At 35.0% G+C, this 19,237-nt stretch overlaps 1 protein-coding gene across 3 annotated transcripts in view; it reads right to left on the bottom strand.

Annotated features, from left to right (window-relative positions):
* LOC106074340 (uncharacterized) overlaps nt 1-19,237 on the bottom strand; it is a 215,914-nt gene that overhangs the window by 121,023 nt on the left and 75,654 nt on the right. For all 3 annotated transcript variants that reach the window (XM_056043704.1, XM_056043705.1, XM_056043703.1), the window contains exon 2: nt 5,210-5,317. The gene's annotated coding sequence lies outside the window, so the exon portion shown is untranslated. The remainder of the gene's footprint in view (nt 1-5,209; nt 5,318-19,237) is intronic.

The following is a 19,237-nucleotide window of genomic DNA, read 5'->3' as shown; positions in this document are numbered from 1 at the left end:
ATGACATTGTTTTAAAAAAAAATATGTGTTTTCTTTCTGTAAGTAAAGATGTTATGATAATATCTAAATAATTGAAGTCATTATCCTTGTCTGGAATCAAACTAAGGAGTGCTACAAATAGCCAAGCGTACATACCCAGACCAAGCATTCCACAATACGACGTCGCAAGTGGGAACTTGATCCACTCATAGCCCAAGGTGACTAGTTCAATGCTGTTGTGTGTCTGTGTATGGATTGTGCGCGTGTGTATAGGAGGAAAGGGGAGGCTACATGGTCTGTAAACAGTATCTGTAAGATATTCAATCTATGTCTAATTACAAAGAAGTGTGTGTCAGTGGGAGAATAAGAAAGAGAAGGAGAGAGAGAGAGAGTAAGACAAGAGAGAGAGAAGAGGAGAGAGAGAAGAGGAGAGAGAGACAAGAGGAGAGAGAGAGAAGAGGAGAGAGAGACAAGAGGAGGGGAGAGAGAGACAAGAGGAGGGGAGAGAGAGAGACAAATGGGGGAATGAGAGAGACAAGGGGAGAGAAAGACAAAAGAGAGTGAGAGAAAGAGGAGAAAAAATAGAGAGAGAGATAGAAAGTAGAGGTAAGAAAGAAGGAAAGTGAGAAAGGCGAGAGAGAACGTTAGAAAGAAGTAGTAGAGAGAATGAACGAGAGACAGAGAAGAGAAAAAGAAATTGAGGAAAGTTATATATATATATATATATATATATATAGAGAGAGAGAGAGAGAGGGAGAGAGAGATTATATTATATGAGAAAGACTGAAAGTTAAAAATAAAAGAGAATAAAGAGAGAAGTAAGAGGAGAAAAATAAGGAGAAACGAGAGAGACATAGATAGAGTGGGGGAATTAGTAGAGAGAGAGAGAGTGTCGAGAAGAGAAAGAAGATATCACCGCGTAGATAACTCCTGCCGTGGCTAGAGATAACTGCTACGTGATGAGTACTTTATCTAGCATCAACGTGAGCCTACTCATTACGAAGAGGCTTAAGAATAGTTTGTTTACCTGTCTCTATCACGTGTTTGTGGAACTGTGCACACTCAGACAAACACACACCAACACACAGTTACAACCACACATCGATACACGATTTTTGATATCCATCGGAAATCCCCGTAAACCGCAACCAAATAAATCCTTATGAGCTTTCATGCTTTCCATCTCGAGGAAATCATTATGTGATTGAAATGGCAATGTAATGACGATGTAATGACAATGTAATGACGATGTAATGGCAATGTAATGACGATGTAATGGCAATGTAATGACAATGTAATGACAATCCTAACTTGACAAATAATGTTAGAACTTTGATTCTTACATTCTCTTGCTTTATGAACATACCGTATACATGAGTGTTAAGATGTGTGTGTGTGTGTGTGTGTTTCTATGGTGCCGGAGGGAAGATGTTAGCGATTAGTTGTGAATGATGCAAGATAGGAAGTATTGTCGTCATTGGTTTTAGTTTAAGATAGACGACTCCAGAACGTGAGACTGAATGGTAATTTTATTGTAGTGAGTTAGATTTTGTGAAAAGATATTACTTAAGGTCTAGTACAGTTATTTTATCTCATATCAATATGATTTTGTCTATATTAAAATAAAAAGTATATTTAGTAGTATTCACATAAAAAGTTATTCTTTACTTCAAATTTTATTAGTTAAGAAATATATAACGCCTACAGCGGTTTAGTTGACTACCTGCAGTTTGGTGCTACAAGTCAAAGACCGTCCACAACACAGAGGTTCTCGCAACGCTGGCTACCGGGGCATTTTTTTTTTTAAGCCGCAATATCTTTAACCGTCCTCTCATCCAACTCCTCTAAAAACAAAAACAAAAAAAAAATGTTTATAAACGATATCACTCACATCATTACATTCAGACTTCATTCATTTATTATAGAACGAACATTATGTTATTAAAATTAAAATATCAGAGAACGCTTTTAAAATGAGTTAGTAGCCTACTAATTATAAAAAGGTTTAACCTATTGTTTGAACAAGTGAATCCCCCTCTAAAGATGTTAGGGTTAGCTGGTAGAAAATGTTCATTCGTTCATGTAATGAACAATCTACGTTTATGATGGGTCTAAGTTCGATCCTTATCCGCCCCACCTTCAACACTCTGGCAGAAACTTTGGGGTACAACTTAACACTCCATTAAATTACAGATTAATTAGAAGATAAGAAGAAGGTTCCATGACCTAAATTTTTAAACCGCCCTCTCCGTACTATTTCGTGTCTCAGGGGGTGGCTAGAGTTAAGATTTACAACCAAACGTCAATGACCGCTATAACTACGAAATACTTGAAAATGATACTAAAGATACTAATGATACTAATACGCGACTCCACAACGTATCACAGCTAATTTTTTATCATATAACTTCTATAACTATGGTAAAAAAAACATCGTATGTAGCTTTCATTTATCTTGCTAAATCAGAGGTACAAAACAAATCGTTTCATTTTTATTTCCATTCACACATTTTTTCACATCGTAATTGTGAGTCGAATTTTATGATTACAAAACTTACATCAAGTCACTTTCTGTCTGCATGGAAATTTGTACACGCTATTTCTCCCACTTCCCAATCACAGATCAAGTTGAAACTTTGCATAATTATTCTTTACCCCTAACAAAACATCAATCAATCGAAAAATTGAACAATTATTTTATCAATTATTCATAATTAATCAATTTCGTTTTAAAAAGAGACGGTACTAGTTAAGTGGGGATAAGGCTGGCTCAGTGGTTAGTGTGTCGGCTTGATGATGCTTGAGCCCACGTTTTTAAATTCAAGCCAAACAACTTTTTTTTTTTAATTGCTTTTAAAAGGTCATCACGAAATCCTTCTTTCAAATACCCTTTTCGTTCCTTTCCCCTTGCCTAATCTGTTCGTCTAAGTCAGGGGTTCTCAACCTGTGGGTCGCGACCCCTTGAAGGGTCGATTGACGATTTGTCAGGGGTCACCTAAAAATATGGATTGTATTTTGTCTATTCTTCTATTGATGTGTGTGTGTGTGTGAGAGAGAGAGGGGGTGGGGTCGCGGCAGTGGGGGATTGTAAAAATGGGTTGCCGAGCTTAAAAGGTTGAGAACCGCTGGCCTAAGTGAATGAACCATAGTGCATTGAGCATGGTAAAAGCATGGAATTGAGCTAAATAAAAACGATTGGTAAAAATATTCCCCATCGCACAGATTTATTATTGTTATTCTAGATCTATTACATAACAATGACATGATTTGATTCAAAAAAAAAAAGAATTACACTTATTATTAGCTAGTTTTTTGTGTTTTTTTAAAGTATTGTTATATTGTATGTGTTCCGTCGTGTTTCTCGTTTCCTCTTTTACCCTTCCCTCTTCTAATGCACCCAAATTTAGCCTAGACTTCATGAACTTATTTTCAAAATTTAAACTTAAAACATATTTCAAGTTTTTTGTTCGCTAAATCATGGTCAATGTTATTTACATTATGTTACCATTATACTCGTCGAAATGTGTAGATCTATACATTGTTTAGACTCTGATCTATCTCTACATATAACATGTTAGTCAATGTTTTACCATACCTATCTTTCATGGCACAGTTCTGCGAGGTGCGAGTTATTGCACATTGTTTCAAAGAAAATAAAAAACAAAGACGCTAACATATATTTCTTGAGTCTTCGTGGCAAACTTTCTGTTATTGTTTGTATTCTTCGTTTAACCAGACCTCATGTACATCTAGCGTAGACTTCAACTAAAAAAAAATGGTTGCACTTTTTTATGACAGGTAGCGGTAAAGTCGGAAAAAAAAGAACAAATCCTCTGACGACCTTGGCAAACTTCTTCTAAACAGCTTAGCGTAAAGACACACTCATTTATTTGTTCAAAGAACATCAGGTTAGCCATTCATCTGAGTGTAATAGCTATGACAATTTAGGCTCACGACGGAAGGCAAAGCCTCTGTAAGACATTCACTTGTCTGATGTAAAAGTAAAGTTTCCCTTTCAGACCTTGTGGTCTATATGGCAGATGGTGCAAAGGTCATCTATTTCTGCTGCCTACGGTTATCGAGGTGTCATGTAGCCAGCATAATGACTAACCTCATTTACTTTTTCTCCAACTAATTTCAGGTACCCATTACAGATAGATCAACTCAGAGTTGCCAAAGGATCCCGAAATAAAAAAAATCTCAGTCTTCACTAGGATTCGAACCTGGGACCCCCAGTTCGGAAGCCTAGCGCGTTAGCGTTCATCCATCGCGCCTCCTACTTGCCTGATGTAGCTGTGACAATTTAGGCTCTCGACAGTGGGTTCAGTGTCTGAGCTTTGAACTTGTGCTACATTTGACTAGAGCAACCCGAGAAGCAGAGAAAAAAAAAACAAAAAAAAACCCATCCAAGCTAACAAAAATTTGGAATAAGAATAGCTTTGAAAGTAATGACTTTTCAGCTCCTAGCTTATTACCAACATTCTTGAAACCTATCTACATTGCAAGCAACCAAGTAAGTAAAAAGACAGCCAGAAAAACAGAGAGTTAGGAGGAAGGAAAGAAAAATATGTTTATTTCTTCTTTTAGCTGAAAATAGTTGAAGACTTCACTTCTAGAGACAAAGTAAATAGAACAAAAACAAAACATTATGATGAAGTCATCTGCGTTTCTAGTATCAACTCAAAGCTTTGTATTTCAAGCGCAAACACAGCTCACGTTTTTTTCAATAATTTCTATAATTTTTGTTCGATGCTAATTTGGTATTAATGCTGTTGTTTTTAGGGTATTCACTCTGAATTTCTTTTTCACTATTGTTTCGAGTTCAATTCCTGCCAATATCCACCTCCTATATTCAATATCCACCTCCTATATTCCTGCCAATATCCACCTCCTATATTCAATATCCACATCCTATATTCCTGCCAATATCCACCTCCTATATTCAATATCCACCTCCTATATTCCTGCCAATATCCACCTCCTATATTCAATATCCACCTCCTATATTCCTGCCAATATCCACCGTCATCCCCTCTCAATTATCAAAATACATGTAAAATTTAACTTCGCAGGTTTGACAATTCTTTAAAACAAAATTTCAAGAAATGGCGCTTTCGCATTTCATTACTCGCATCCTAAGAGCGGGCCGCATCTAAAGCAAGCCCCTATGTGGTCCACGGATAGAAAGTTAAAGAAGAATGAAATAGAGCATCATTAGATGGTTACTTACCGAGTGTGTACTCCAGTATAGAATCACATACAGACAGACTTTAGGTTTACTTAAACTTGACCTCTTCAAGTCATTGTTGGTGTTCGTTTTTTAAAATGCAGGCTTGTCCTGTTGAACATACATATAAATGTATTAGAAAAAAAAATGATAAAATACTTTCCTGGATATAAAAATAATGAGCTCGGACAACATCAAAAGATGTATATTTTAACAACATTAGTTGGGGAAAGTAAAGGCGGTTGGCCGCTTTGCTAGCTACATGACACCTTCGATAGCCTAATCAACTCTAATCGGTAACTTACACTAGTCTGGGCAATCAAAGACGTTGTGCTAGCCACATGACATCCTCGTTAACAGTTTACAAAAGTGGATAATGTGTATACTACTACGATGAAAAATCAAAATTATCTTTAAAATTATTTAATTGTTCTCTCCTTTTTAAGTGACAAGCTAAACTATAAATAGATATTTTTGTAAACATTAGATATGTACTCTAGAGGTTAAATTTTGTTTATTATCTATGCAGGATAATCCTTGTCATGCTAATGCTTGTACTTTAAAAGAATGTATATAAATAGGTATAAGAAAGAAAATAAAAGAATTGAAAAAAAAAAAGTTTTTGAAAGAAAAAAAAAATATTGCGAGGTGTGGATGGTGACAAGAGACTCAATTTTGTATTGAAAATTTTAAAAAATCATCAAAAAGATAAATTAAATCAAAACTTCCCTTAGAAATGCCACGGCTTTATCTACGTTATAAAGCAAAATATGTAGGTCATAGCTGGGTTTGAGTGTCACCATGATATCCCTCAAACTCCGTAATCTTCCAAGACATGCCTTATTAGGGCTACACATGATGATTATCTAAGTCGAGGATAACCTTTGACAACAGTTTTTGTTGTAACACTTCCTAGCGTTCCACTTCTTGCCCTCACGATGCTGAGATAATGACACGAACGACTTAAACACCCCGCTGGTATTAGATAACTCTCTGTATATACACATAAACACCCCGCTGGTATTAGATAACTCTCTGTATATACACATAAACACCCCGCTGGTATTAGATAACTCTGTATATAGACATAAACACCCCGCTGGTATTAGATAACTCTGTATATAGACATAAACACCCCGCTGGTATTAGATAACTCTCTGTATATAGACATAAACACCCCGCTGGTATTAGATAACTCTCTGTATAGAGACATAAACACCCCGCTGGTATTAGATAACTCTCTGTATAGAGACATAAACACCCCGCTGGTATTAGATAACTCTGTATATAGACATAAACACCCCGCTGGTATTAGATAACTCTCTGTATAGAGACATAAACACCCCGCTGGTATTAGATAACTCTCTGTATAGAGACATAAACACCCCGCTGGTATTAGATAACTCTCTGTATAGAGACATAAGCGTCATTTTCACACACACCTCGTTCGCTCGTTGAGTTTTAATTAAAAGCATCACTTCGCTAAGAATTAATTGGCTTCATTACAGCTAAAGTCTATCCTAGTTCTATAAATAGAGACAAGTGACGTCGTTCGCCTGTCTTCATTTCAATTTCTTGTGGCGTCATAGGTCAGGAGAGTTCTAATGTAAGCCCAAGCGTAGGTTTAGTAACCTGACCTGTGTTTCACAATTAAATTGACAACCTGCATTTATAGACAATTAGCCTGGCATTACCCACGGCCTGCGGGTCTAAGTTTGTGTTTACTAATGTAGTGGATTGGATTTAGATGTATGTTAAACGTAGCTAATGATCCTTTCACGTTATTTTTCTTTCGCTACGAAAATAAAATTAGTTTTGCGAAAATGGGTTTACCCGAGGTCGATACATTCTTATCTATTAAAAACGAAAAAAAAACGATAGCTTTGTTAAATGAATGGGATTATAAAGTGAACAATTAAACGAAATAATTTTTAGTACGCGATTCCTGAATGAATATAGATCTAGGCCTATCTCAACTCGGCTTCGCAGCTTTCGTAAACGAATGTAGTCTCTTAAAAATGCTTTAGAAAACCAAATTTAAATGTTTATTTGATCAAAATATGAAATGAATGGACTATAATTAGTATGTTCATGTGTTAAAGTATAAAACTATCTGTGCGAAGAGAAACTTTTATCATCTTAGAGTTGAAATAGAGTTTTAGATCTAGGGATGGGATTATAAAGTAAAAAATTAAAGAATTAATTTTTAGTTCGCGATTCATTACGGTATTGTCTAATGAAATAATGTTCGTCAGGAAATCTGTAGTCACAGATATAAGGAACTAATTTATGTAAAAAATGCTTTTGAAACACAAAATTGAAGGTGAATTTTATTATATAATGAAATCAATGGATCTTCTTTTGTATTTTCATGTGTCAAAGTAAAAACTATCTGCTCAAAGTGTATTTCTTTAAATTAGATCTAGGTCTAAATCCTTTCGATCTTTTCTCATGTCAACATTGTTAACCATGGCCTAGATCCATAAAATACTATAGCTGTAATAGAGTCGGACAACGTTATTTTTTTTTTAGGGTCTTAAGTTTGTTTTAGCGCTACAATACATACACTAAGGTCTAAGTTGGTACCCAAGGAACATTCCTGCCAAGTTTTATCAAGATTGGTCAAGCGGTTTTGATGTCTATAAGTCACATACATACACCTCACATTCTACTTTATAGTATAGAAGAAGATAGAATCAGGCAAATTAATGCAAAGACAACAGGAAAAGAAAACAAAAATACATTTAATATATTTTAAAGGACCTCTTCTGACACTATTTATGTAGCTGCTACTTTACACTTATACACGTTTGGCCATAAATACTTAACAAAAGATGAATTTTTGTGAAATTTAAATATACATGAAAGTAGTGTGTGAAAATGGATTTATTAGTTTAGACGACATATTGATATGAAATATAAAATACTGTGAAAACGAGGTTTACCCGATTTGTTAAAAGTTCCTTTCTTTAATAGAGATAAATGTAGGCATCTTTTTAAACTATTAATAGTAACAAACAAGGGAGGCTCTTTAGAAGGGCAGACAACTATTTTCCATATTTTTAACATATTATGCAAATGATTTTAGATTTTTTGTCAAATTTTTTTTTTATTACATTTGTATTGCTAAGTTATGTAAGTTCTGTCATACTAACTACTACATTTTCAAAAAAAAAAAAAAAGAAGTTTTCTTTTATTTAAAAAGAAACTAATCCATTTAGTATGCATATAAGTTGGACATAATTTAAAACAACAATTAATACGTAGTTTTTCATATTATCTCGTAAACTACAACTGTGGCACATGAAACCCATACACCTGTAATCTACTAATTTTTTATATTTTTTTGCAAGGAAATTCTTTTTTTCTTTGAATAAGAAATTGACTCTTTACAAAACAAATAGATTAATTAGATATTCATTACGGGAAGACATCATTTAGGCCAGGTCACATTGAACTTCACATTCACTTTCACCTATCCTTTGGACTGCTGGACCGCTGTGACACCACACAGCACCTGTCAACCTTTTTTCTCCATTCGTCTCTGTCATTTGTCTTTGATAGAATTGAATTCTGATGTTCTTTCTGAAAATATTGAAACCTGCCTTTTTACCTGCCTGGGTGGACCACTGTCTTTGTAACCTTGTTTAAATGTTTTTAGGGCCTTTAGTTTGTTGGAGGGGCATTAAACATAATGTCTCCGCCATGATCAAAAGAACATTTGTTATAAATTTTATTAACATTGGTGAAACGGTTTTGATTTCAAAGCGGGGCATGCATGCATAAATACATACATACATGGGTGCATACATAGTACATACATGCCCCTTACATTTTACTTTATATATTAGATAAATAGTAAAGACGCGCTAAAGGGTGATACGCCTTATATAGGATTTGAATTAGAATTGCAACGGAGACAATTGTGTTTCTGTGGGATGCTCGGTGCTCCAATCTCTTATGTGTAAGCATGTCAAGGGGAGGGGGTGTTTCTAGGGGAAGGGTTCGATTCTGCCTGAGGGCTCTTACCAACACATCTCCAAGCCGGGTTTCGATTTCGAGCCCCAGCTGTCTATGCCAGTCACCAACACGTCTATATTGACATATATCTCAATTGTCTCCTCGTAAACCATGTATAAAAAAAGTCTCTTGTAAAAAACTGAAGCTCACAAAGAATTTGATTAAATATTAGTACAACACAGCCAAAGATTAAACCTTTCCAAAAGTTACCACTTGCTCTCAGTTGAGGAGTATTTGTCGTTTACTTTTAATTTCTTTTAAAATATTTATTTGACGTTATGCTGAGATTACATTCTTTTCGAGCACACCCTGACCTCCGTCTCGACAGGTCTGGGAAACCACATATTCTTAACCTGTATGGTGACATACATTCAAAACAGCAGGATTTCTGTCCAGCGGTATTACTGGAAGGTCTTTCCAAGTCCGCCCTCAAATAGAGTTTGACATCATGATACAAAGATACAGGTTAGTGATATACACATTGTAGGCTAAAATAATAGTTGTATCGTTACAATAACAACAAAAACCGTATTTCAAATGAAATTCAACGAATCTTTTGTACAATTAAAACATTTAGCTTGCTAACACATTATTGCAGGTAAACTTAGGCTAGACTACTGTTTCATAGATCAACGGTTTCAGAAGGTTCTAGGTGGTTGGCATAACAACAGACCATCTTCACTCTCCCTGACACCTGTCAGGTATTTGTTACACATGGAGGGATTCGGAAAACACCACCAGGGCTCAAAAAGGTTCCCAAAATGTTAAAAACGTCGAATCGCTGGTTTTTACTTTTGATCTAAAATCAATCGATACAAAAGCTTTTCTCTTTACTCTTGACCCGAACTCGACCGATGTGCTGGTCTTTCATTGAAACATGCATATATTTTAACGGGCACATTATTTTGACGCTCGACAGGTTTCAGTCGACCCTCTGTGAATACACTCTTAAGAAAACCCAAAATTTTATTAACATGTTCCTAGTGCGTGGTGAGCTAAAAGATAGCGTAACAGAGCTCTCCCCCCCCCCCCTTAAAACGCCTTAAAGACCAGCTCATGCGTCAGCTTGCTTTAACTGACATGGAAGAGAGCACCTGGCTACAAGTGGCTTCCGAACGAGACAACTGATGGTCACTTACAAAGGCTGAGGAATACGCATTTGAGTCCAAAAGAAAATCCACTTCCGAGGTCATAGGTAGACGGAGACGGCGAAAAGAGAACCTAAATCGACCATCGGCGGACAACAGTTATGTTTGCGCAGGTTTTGGCAAATTATGCAGGTCGCAGCTTGGACTCGAAGACCAGCTATGTTATTTAGTATGTGGGGAATCATTAAATGTGGGCTGCTGCTGCTGTTGTTGACACTGCACGTGATGTATAGGCCACAACCTGCTTCTCAGTAAATAAATACGAAACCATTAAAAACTCTAATTAAAGATGTACACCAAAAGAAAGATCCCGATATATCTACTTGCAGCGGGATTCAACGAAAGACGGATGTGTTTGTAGGTGTGTAAATATCAAGAAGACAGGAATTGGCTGATGGGATAGACAACAACAACAAGAAAGGGGCGGGAAAGAAAACTGCACCACCATCAACAGGAAAAAAAAAAAGGGGGGGGGGATAATTTAGAGTTGAACGCTTGATAGAGTTGTCTCATTTCTCTGACGTAACGCCGAAAGCTGGCGCTGGAGAACATGACGTCATAACTGTAATCAAGGCAGTAAAACGCAGTCTTTAGGAAGTCCGCGTGCCAAAAATGTTATGTTGTATAATACACAGGCAAGATGGAGTTCTGCGGTTCTCAAACGTTGTTTTTTTTCGCTCTTTACAAATTCGTTGCTATTTCCTATTTCAGCGATTAAAAAAAAAGCATGCGTTTAGGCTTGCATCTAGAGAGGATTAGTCTGAACATCTAGCTAAAATATTTAGAAAGTGTAGTCCTAACGGGGTTTGCGTACCCTAGATTGAGGAACGCTGATGAAAAAGTTGCTTTTTTATTCTTACTTTTTTCTCTCCTTTTCTTCAGTTTTCACGTTTTCTTGGTCTGTTTTGACTGTGAAACTCTTGAATTGCATAGTTTGAGTTCTCAGTCTTGTTGTGAAGGCAATCATTCGTTCTGTCCTTCTGGCACCAAGCTTTTATTACAGTCTTGGCTCTCAACACTTTCATTGCTGGAGACAGCATCACACTCCGTTTGTCAAGGTCGCTTGTTAATGGTTATTTTCGGTAATTAGTTGTTGTTTTTTTATGTTTTGGTAATTAGCCGCTACATTTTGTTTACTTGGTCTCGTACTTTTATTTATTTCTTATTATTTTACCATTGCGTTACTCCCTCTCTCTCTCTCTCTCTCTTTCTCTCTCTCTCTCTCTCTCCCTGTTTCTGTTACATTCTCTCCGGTTTTATACTGGTATCTGTCTGTCTCTATTTCTCTATGTCTCTCTAAACTATATCGTTATTGTCTCTTGACTCTCTCCGTGACATCATCGATGTGTCTCTCTTTAACTCTCTCTCTCTCTCCCTCAAGATCTAGATATTATTCATATTTCCTGTTTTTTTTCCCTGCCTCTCTTTCCATCTCTTTGTATTCCCTCTAGAATTTCTTGCTTACTCTGTCTCTCTCACTCCATCTCTCTCATTCTCTCTCATTCTCTCTCTCCCACTCTATCATCTTTCTCTCTCTCATCTTTGTATTCTCTCTAGAATTTCTTGCTTACTCTCTCTCTCTCTCCCTTCCTCCATCTCTCTCATTCTCTCTCTTATCTCTCTCTCTCTCTCTCTATCTCTCTCTTTACTTCAATCTTGTTTAAAGCATTCTTTAAATATTTCTTTATTCTACGTACCTGTGATCAATGTGTCACTCTCACACACACACACACAGACACACATACATACACACACACAAGAGAGAGAGAGAGAAAATAAATCTTGAACTTGAATTTAGCATTTGTTTTTAAAACTCTTTTGGACAATATCTGTAGGAGTACCTATTTACTATAGTGGGGGCGGCCAAAAGCTATAAATCGTATTGCCTATACATAAAGCCTGCACTGCTTGTTATCAGTAGTATATCTATTGTATTTTTAACCAGTTTACTTTTTTTTTTTAGCTACTCTAAATTTGATGTTATTTAACGAAACGCTCGTTGTCAATGCAACTGTCTTTTTTTTAATGCTTACACTGCCAGCTAGATCTAGAGGTAATTGTTACAAATTACTTACAAAGAACTCAAGTGAATTACTTTCAGATCTATTCATAAGCTTCTCTTGACATTTAGCGGCGAATTGCGCGTTATCAGACGATATTGTATTCAATAGGACGCTGCAGAACTAGCTACCATCAACGTTAGATTTTAGCGGCCCTCGAAAGGGGAGAAGACGTTATAAGTTTTGTGTGACCTGTCTGTCCGTCCCGTTTAGATCTCAGAAACTAGAAGAGAAAATGAAAATCGGACATCATGATATTTTGGATCATTTAAAGTTCTGATGCAACGGCTACTTATTCTTTTCCAAAAATGAACCACCTAATTTTTTAAATTATTTATGCAAGCAGATTTTCCAAAAATTACACCACTTTTCAATGAAAAACTTCATGGGAGGTAATTTTTTTTTATAAAAGGTCATGGACTTCTTCATTTAATAACTCAAGCTTCATTCATCGGTTCGCGCATTGGTACAAAAAATTTTAGGTAAAGTCACAATGGTAAAAGTGTCAATAGATCATTATAAAATATATTTTCTATTTATCAACTAACTCATTGAATAGAATACTGATTCAAATGTTGTTTAAAAAAAAAATTGTACGAATTTCGTTTTAGTTATAAGTTTCAAAAACAACGAACTACGTTTATGGCTCGCAGTTTTCTTCATTATAGGGGCCAACACTTGACAGTTTAAATAAGACTTAATAGAGCCCAGATCTAGATATATTTATAATATATATATATATATATATATATATATATATATATATATATATATATATATATATATATATATATATATATATATATATATTATAAATGTATTGATAATTTGAACACAATTTTAATCATTAAGGCAATAGCTTATCTTCTAACAGCTTGGGGATGCGGATTTATTTATTATGTAAACAATAGTATCACATCAAGAAATGAATCGGATACGAACAGCATAGTAGCCTACACCATTACCCGGTAAGAAAAGCCTAGCCTACTATTCATGATCATAGCATTAGCCTAGGTCTAATAATTCTAAGATTAAACGTGTAAATTCATACGAGTTCTAGTCTAGATATAGTAGATTCTGTATCAAGATTCTATATCTAGTTCTAGATCTAGATTTAGATCTAAACTTACATCTAGATATAGACTTAGATCTAACTCTAGATTTAGACTTAGAGACATACATCTATTTCTAGATCTAGGCTTAGATCTAGTTGAAGACCTAGGTTTACATCTTTAATCTAGATTTTGATCTACAACTAGGTCTAGATCTAGCTAGATCTATGTCTAGTTGGTATGACAAATGGCAATGGGGGTATTAATTTTGAATTTGCGAGGGTAAAGTCTTCTTACGTCATTTGTACACAATTGTAGCTTAAGGTAGGTCAATTTATTTAATTTTGTTAGAAGAATAAATGTTTTTTAGTTTCACTTTATTACATGTAACATGTCATTAATTTTGAATGTATGGATAAGGTTTATAATTATTATTTACAAAAAAATATAAGTGTACGCTAAATGAATATATGGAGATGCTGTGTCTTAGGGGTAAAGGACTTGGAACTGGAAGTCCCGTGTTCGAACCTGGTGAGTACTCTAGGTGGACCACTTCGGGGACCCAGTTTGAGTTTGTGTTTCCACACAAACTGTCTTTGTAATCTTGTTTTTTTTATTCCTTTACATTTTCATTTTCTTTTCGATATAGCATTTTGCAATCCAAATACAATTGAAGAAAGGAAAATAAGAAACATAACAAACGTGTGATTGTCTTTATTACAATATTGCAACTCTACACTTTCAATCAACTACTTCGTTCTATAAAAGGAATTATGACAATTATTGAAATTTCTAGCGAGTAAATATTTACTCTAATGTGGTAAAAGGTAACAGTAACAGTTGTAAAGCTAGAGGCCCTTTTTGTGTGCACTACTCTATAGCAATATATCTGTAATCCTTACAGAGATCACATTTTAAAGAATGTATTAGTGTACTTAAAATATTTATTAATCTAGAGGACATATCCTACTTGGAGATTTAGAGGATATTGAGATATTACTGTAAAGTTTAAATATATGCAGTAAAACATTTTAAACGGATATTATATCAAATGAATGCATAGTTAACACAGGGGCGCCCCAGGGGGCTGTGACGTCGCCATTGTGGTTCATTTTGTACACCTATGATTTTCAATCCGATAGTTCTTTTTGCTCCTTCACAAAATTCGCTGATGATGCGGCTCTTCTTGCCCTGCTCTCAGAGAGCTCAGACGTAAATGAGTATTTCAAAGAAATAGAACACATTAAAAAAATACTGTAAAGATCATTTTTTACTATTAAATAGTATTAAATGTAAAAAAAAAAACCAAAGAAATGATAATCGATTAAATTTATAATGTTTTTTGTTTGGTGTAATGCACAAATTGTAAGACAAATTTCCATACGGACAATAAAGATTATTATTATTATTATGTTTATTATTATTATTATATTTATTATCTGTTTACATCAGTTATCTTGATAGTATAGTTTCTATTTTTAGATTATTTCAAGTCATGAGATGAAATGTTGTCTGTCCGATGGAGTCCGATATCTGATTGATTGTCATGCAAGACATTACTTATTACAAGAACGTTTCAGGAAACTGGGTGTACACTAACCAGACGGCGACAAAATTTCGGGTGTCGTGTAACCGTGTTGTAGAAGAAAACAGTGTCAGGTGAACAACGACGTCTTGGACATTGTAAACCAAAGGAGCAAACACAAGACCACGGGCTAGGGAAGAGAGGGAGAAAGAGAGTTAAAGAGAGAAGGAGAGAGAGAGAAAGAAAGAGAGAGAGAGAGATCTAAAGAGAAGAAAGGAGAGAAAAGAAGAGAAAAAGAAAATGCGGAAGGATTAGTCTATTCGAAACAATATTGATTTACATATAGACTTGTTAATGAGAATTAATCCATGGAACAAGAAAGCGGATCAGTAAAGAGAAAATGTGTAAGGATTTTTGGGATGTATAGGAGAGAGAGAGAGAGATAGAAAGAGAGAAATAACAGACACAAAGAGAAAAAAAAAGAGGTAATCAATATATTCAAAATGATATACTCAGTTAATGAGTAGTTATCCATAGAACAAGAAAACAGGTGATAGAATTAAAGAGTGTGCTAAAAGTTCTGTGTAGCTGTGTAGTACAGAAATGTAGTTAGAATTAAAGACTGTGCTAAGTGATATGTATAGTTGTGTAGTAGAGAAATGTAGATATAATTAAAGACTGTGCTAAGTGATATGACCAGTTGTGTAGTAGAGAAATGTAGATATAATTAAAGACTGTGCTAAGTGATATGACCAGTTGTGTAGTAGAGAAATGTAGATATAATTAAAGACTGTGCTATAGGTTCTTCATAGTTGTGTAGTAGAGAAATATAGATATAATTAAAGAGTGTGCTAAAGGTGATGTATAGTTGTGTAGTAGAGTGAGAGAAGAGACAAAGATAACAATGTAATAATATTGAAAAAACCTTTTAGAATAGAAATATTCCTTAAAAGGAGACAAAATAGTATCAAATTGGTAATAAAAACCAAGGATACTATCCCTTTATTTTCTCACCCATTTTATGATTTGTTAGTACATACTAGCACTTTGCTCTGTTAGTACATATTAGTGTCACGTCCCTTAGTGACTCCTCATTGTTCACAAAATGAGGACAGTTTTACCTAGCTCAAATTAGGTCACGCGTTACCGTGCTTGCTTAGATGCCAGAAAGACGCCGATCAAAACTTAGTTCAAGGCTACAGCAGGGAAACATTATTAACGTAGGTTAAATTAATAACAATTAAAAGGAAAATAAATGTAAACTGGTCAAGGAGGGTATTGAGATGTCAATGTTCTTTATTCTAAGGAAAGATATAAAAGGAGGAGTAGTAACTTGGGACGAGAGAGAGACAGGGAGAGAGAGAAAGAGAGAGAGAGAGAGAGAGAGCTAGAAAGTTAGACTTACAAGTCGCTAGTTTTAAAGTAAATAGTTACTCATTTTATTGGTCTTTTTTTTTACTAAACCCTGTATCTGCTTTATATATCGTTTGTACATACATTTATTATTCGAAGTTCGAGTTTAAAATAATTAAAACTCCAAAATAAATATCAGCACGTTGTTACTTCATTAATTATTAAAGTGTTTGAACTATAATCAAGGCACCTCCGAATCTGCATATGTCACAAGTTTATCTCATCAAGTCTAACAAACATAATAAACACGTGACAGTTAGTACTTTGCTCTGTTAGTACAAGCTAGTATTTTGCTCTGTTGGGGTACATGTTAGTACTTTGCTTTATTGGTACATGCTAGTACATTGCTCTGTTAGTACATGTTAGTACGTTGATTTGTTAGTGCATGTTAGTACATTGATTTGTTATTACATGTTTGTACTTTGCTATGTTTGTACATTTTTTTACTTTAATTTGTTAGTACATGTCAGTATTTTGCTCTGTTCGTACCCATTTTCCGTTCACTGCAGCTGTACTGAAACTGGTGACATTATCTGAACTTCAAGTGAAGTAGACTAGTCTTGGCGAGGGATGCCTCTTGAGAGGATCGTTCTTTTTATTGGCTTGGAATCTCACCCCAACAAACCTCTTAAGGCTGGTCACTGTAACCCAGGTAAAACATGCTGAACATGCTTGAGGATGTAACACGCTGAACCCTGGGTATAACACTAGAAACTTAGAATCTAACCTAGAATGCCATTCTTTCTATGTCGTAATTAACTCAGATCTGAGCCTATTTTCAGTATATTGTAGAACACTAGACCAAGGCGTAACACAAACCATGGAGAAAACTCTGGTTTGACCGTTATAATTTTTCAAGGTAAAAAATAAATAAATATAAATTTGGCTACACACTAAATCTAGGTCTAGATCCAACATCGCGTTCTTGAAATGACTATCGTGATTGGGCTTTTCCGAATGTAAGGTATTATTGATTGAAGATTATAACAGGACAATTTTGCGCATCGGGTTCAAAGTCTCGATTTAAAGGTCCATCAGTAAAATATTTAAAGTGTAGTGGATCGACTAACCAGGTTCGAGACCCGATTTGAACCAAATATTTTTATTTTATTTTAAGTTGTATAATGAAGGTATTGTCTTTTTATAAAATGTATTTGTTAAATGTTTTTCTTGTTTTAAAATTAAGTTGTATATTAAATTTGAGAACAACCATTTTGAAGTGAATGGTATTTATTCAAAAAAGGTACTAGCATCAATAAAAACATTTAAGTATGACCTGTTTGTGATGTCATCTTGCAACTAAACCGTTTATAGATATTCAAAATTTAGTATTTTTCTTAAGCCTCTGCAACAGTAAACTATGGTATTATATACACTCTTTTAGTAATCCTTCAAATAGTTGAGTATAACAAACGTATGTATGACAGTTTTATATTCTGTTTGAAACATACGAGTATATTTTCAATTTTGTAATGCTCAAAACTCCACAAAGTAAACAAATAATCTCCATAATAATAATACTGATAATAATGATACAAATTATTAATATTATTATTGTTAAAGCTATTCTTATTAATACTTTTGTTGTCCAATACTTTTTAATGAGCTATCTCATTTTCAAAAATGCTTACTGATATGTAAGACTAATATTTGTGTCTGTCGATGACAGTAAAGTTGTTTCCCCTTTCAAAACGGATTGTTTCAAAGTATTCTGTTGTTTTGAATTAAAATTTTTCCACATTTTATGTAGTCAGTCCTTCTTGCTTAGTATCCCAAGTGACTTTACAAAACATTTAGGCTTCTCTGTTGTTGTTTTTTTTTTATTTCATTCAACATTTAGAGGCTCTTGATCAAGTGTAAATCATCCCAATTATCTCGATCGTAGATATATGATGTCTGATATTGATTTGATGTTATTGAAACATTTCTTCAATTGATAAAAGAATAAACAAAATACTGAGAGCGAAAAATCCGAGAGTCTTTGAGTCTGGCCTATAAATAGCTTTTAGGATTCTTTAAATGTGTGAAATGCAAACTTGCCTTGATAAAAATTGACTGCCAACCGTTTGAGAACTACTAAAACACAATGATTTTATCCCCCGCGTGGGAAAGAATGCACGTGGACAGAGCGCGACGAGAGATGCCCCCCCCCCGCCCCACTTTCAGATTTCTGTTCCATCCCGCTGCCCCCTTTTTTTTGTGTCTTGTCCGTTGTTATTGTTTCCACTCCCCCCCCCCCCCTCTTTTTGATTTATCAGTGACCGAAACAAGAAGAAGCAAGCAAGGCTGGACGTCTCTTCAATGCCCCAAACAAGGGGGCAGTAACCAGAGAGGCACGTGAGACTATAAATGGTTCTTGGCCAGGCACTAATCCAAGACAGTGTTTTCCTGCTAATTAACAGTGACGCAGGGGAACCATCGAATGGTGGGCTGCAGAGGGTAGGAATTGAATAGGGCGCTAGTTGATGTTTCGGGGGGCACTTTCTCTCTAACCTTGTTTCTAACATACAATGGCGAAGCAACATCAGCATTACTAGAAACGTTGACCACTAGATCCACTTCCCTAGGATGGTTTCTCTTAGATGTTATAACAATAGTACCAGCCCGAGTGCTTTGTATCCTAGTTCTATGGAGTCTCGTTAGTAAAATTCAACATTAAATAATATTTTTTTAAGTTTAAAAACTCCACATTCTTCTTTACTACAAACGTAATTTACCCATTAACACCCGATACCCAAGGAGAATGTTGTATTTATTTTTTACATCCTTGTTAGGGAAAATATTGTAGAAGTAAAGGTTTTATCTTAAAATAT

The sequence above is a fragment of the Biomphalaria glabrata genome, chromosome 10, assembly GCF_947242115.1.
Source record: "Biomphalaria glabrata chromosome 10, xgBioGlab47.1, whole genome shotgun sequence".
Taxonomy (NCBI): Eukaryota; Metazoa; Mollusca; class Gastropoda; family Planorbidae; genus Biomphalaria; species Biomphalaria glabrata.
This window is presented reverse-complemented; position numbering and strand designations above follow the sequence as displayed.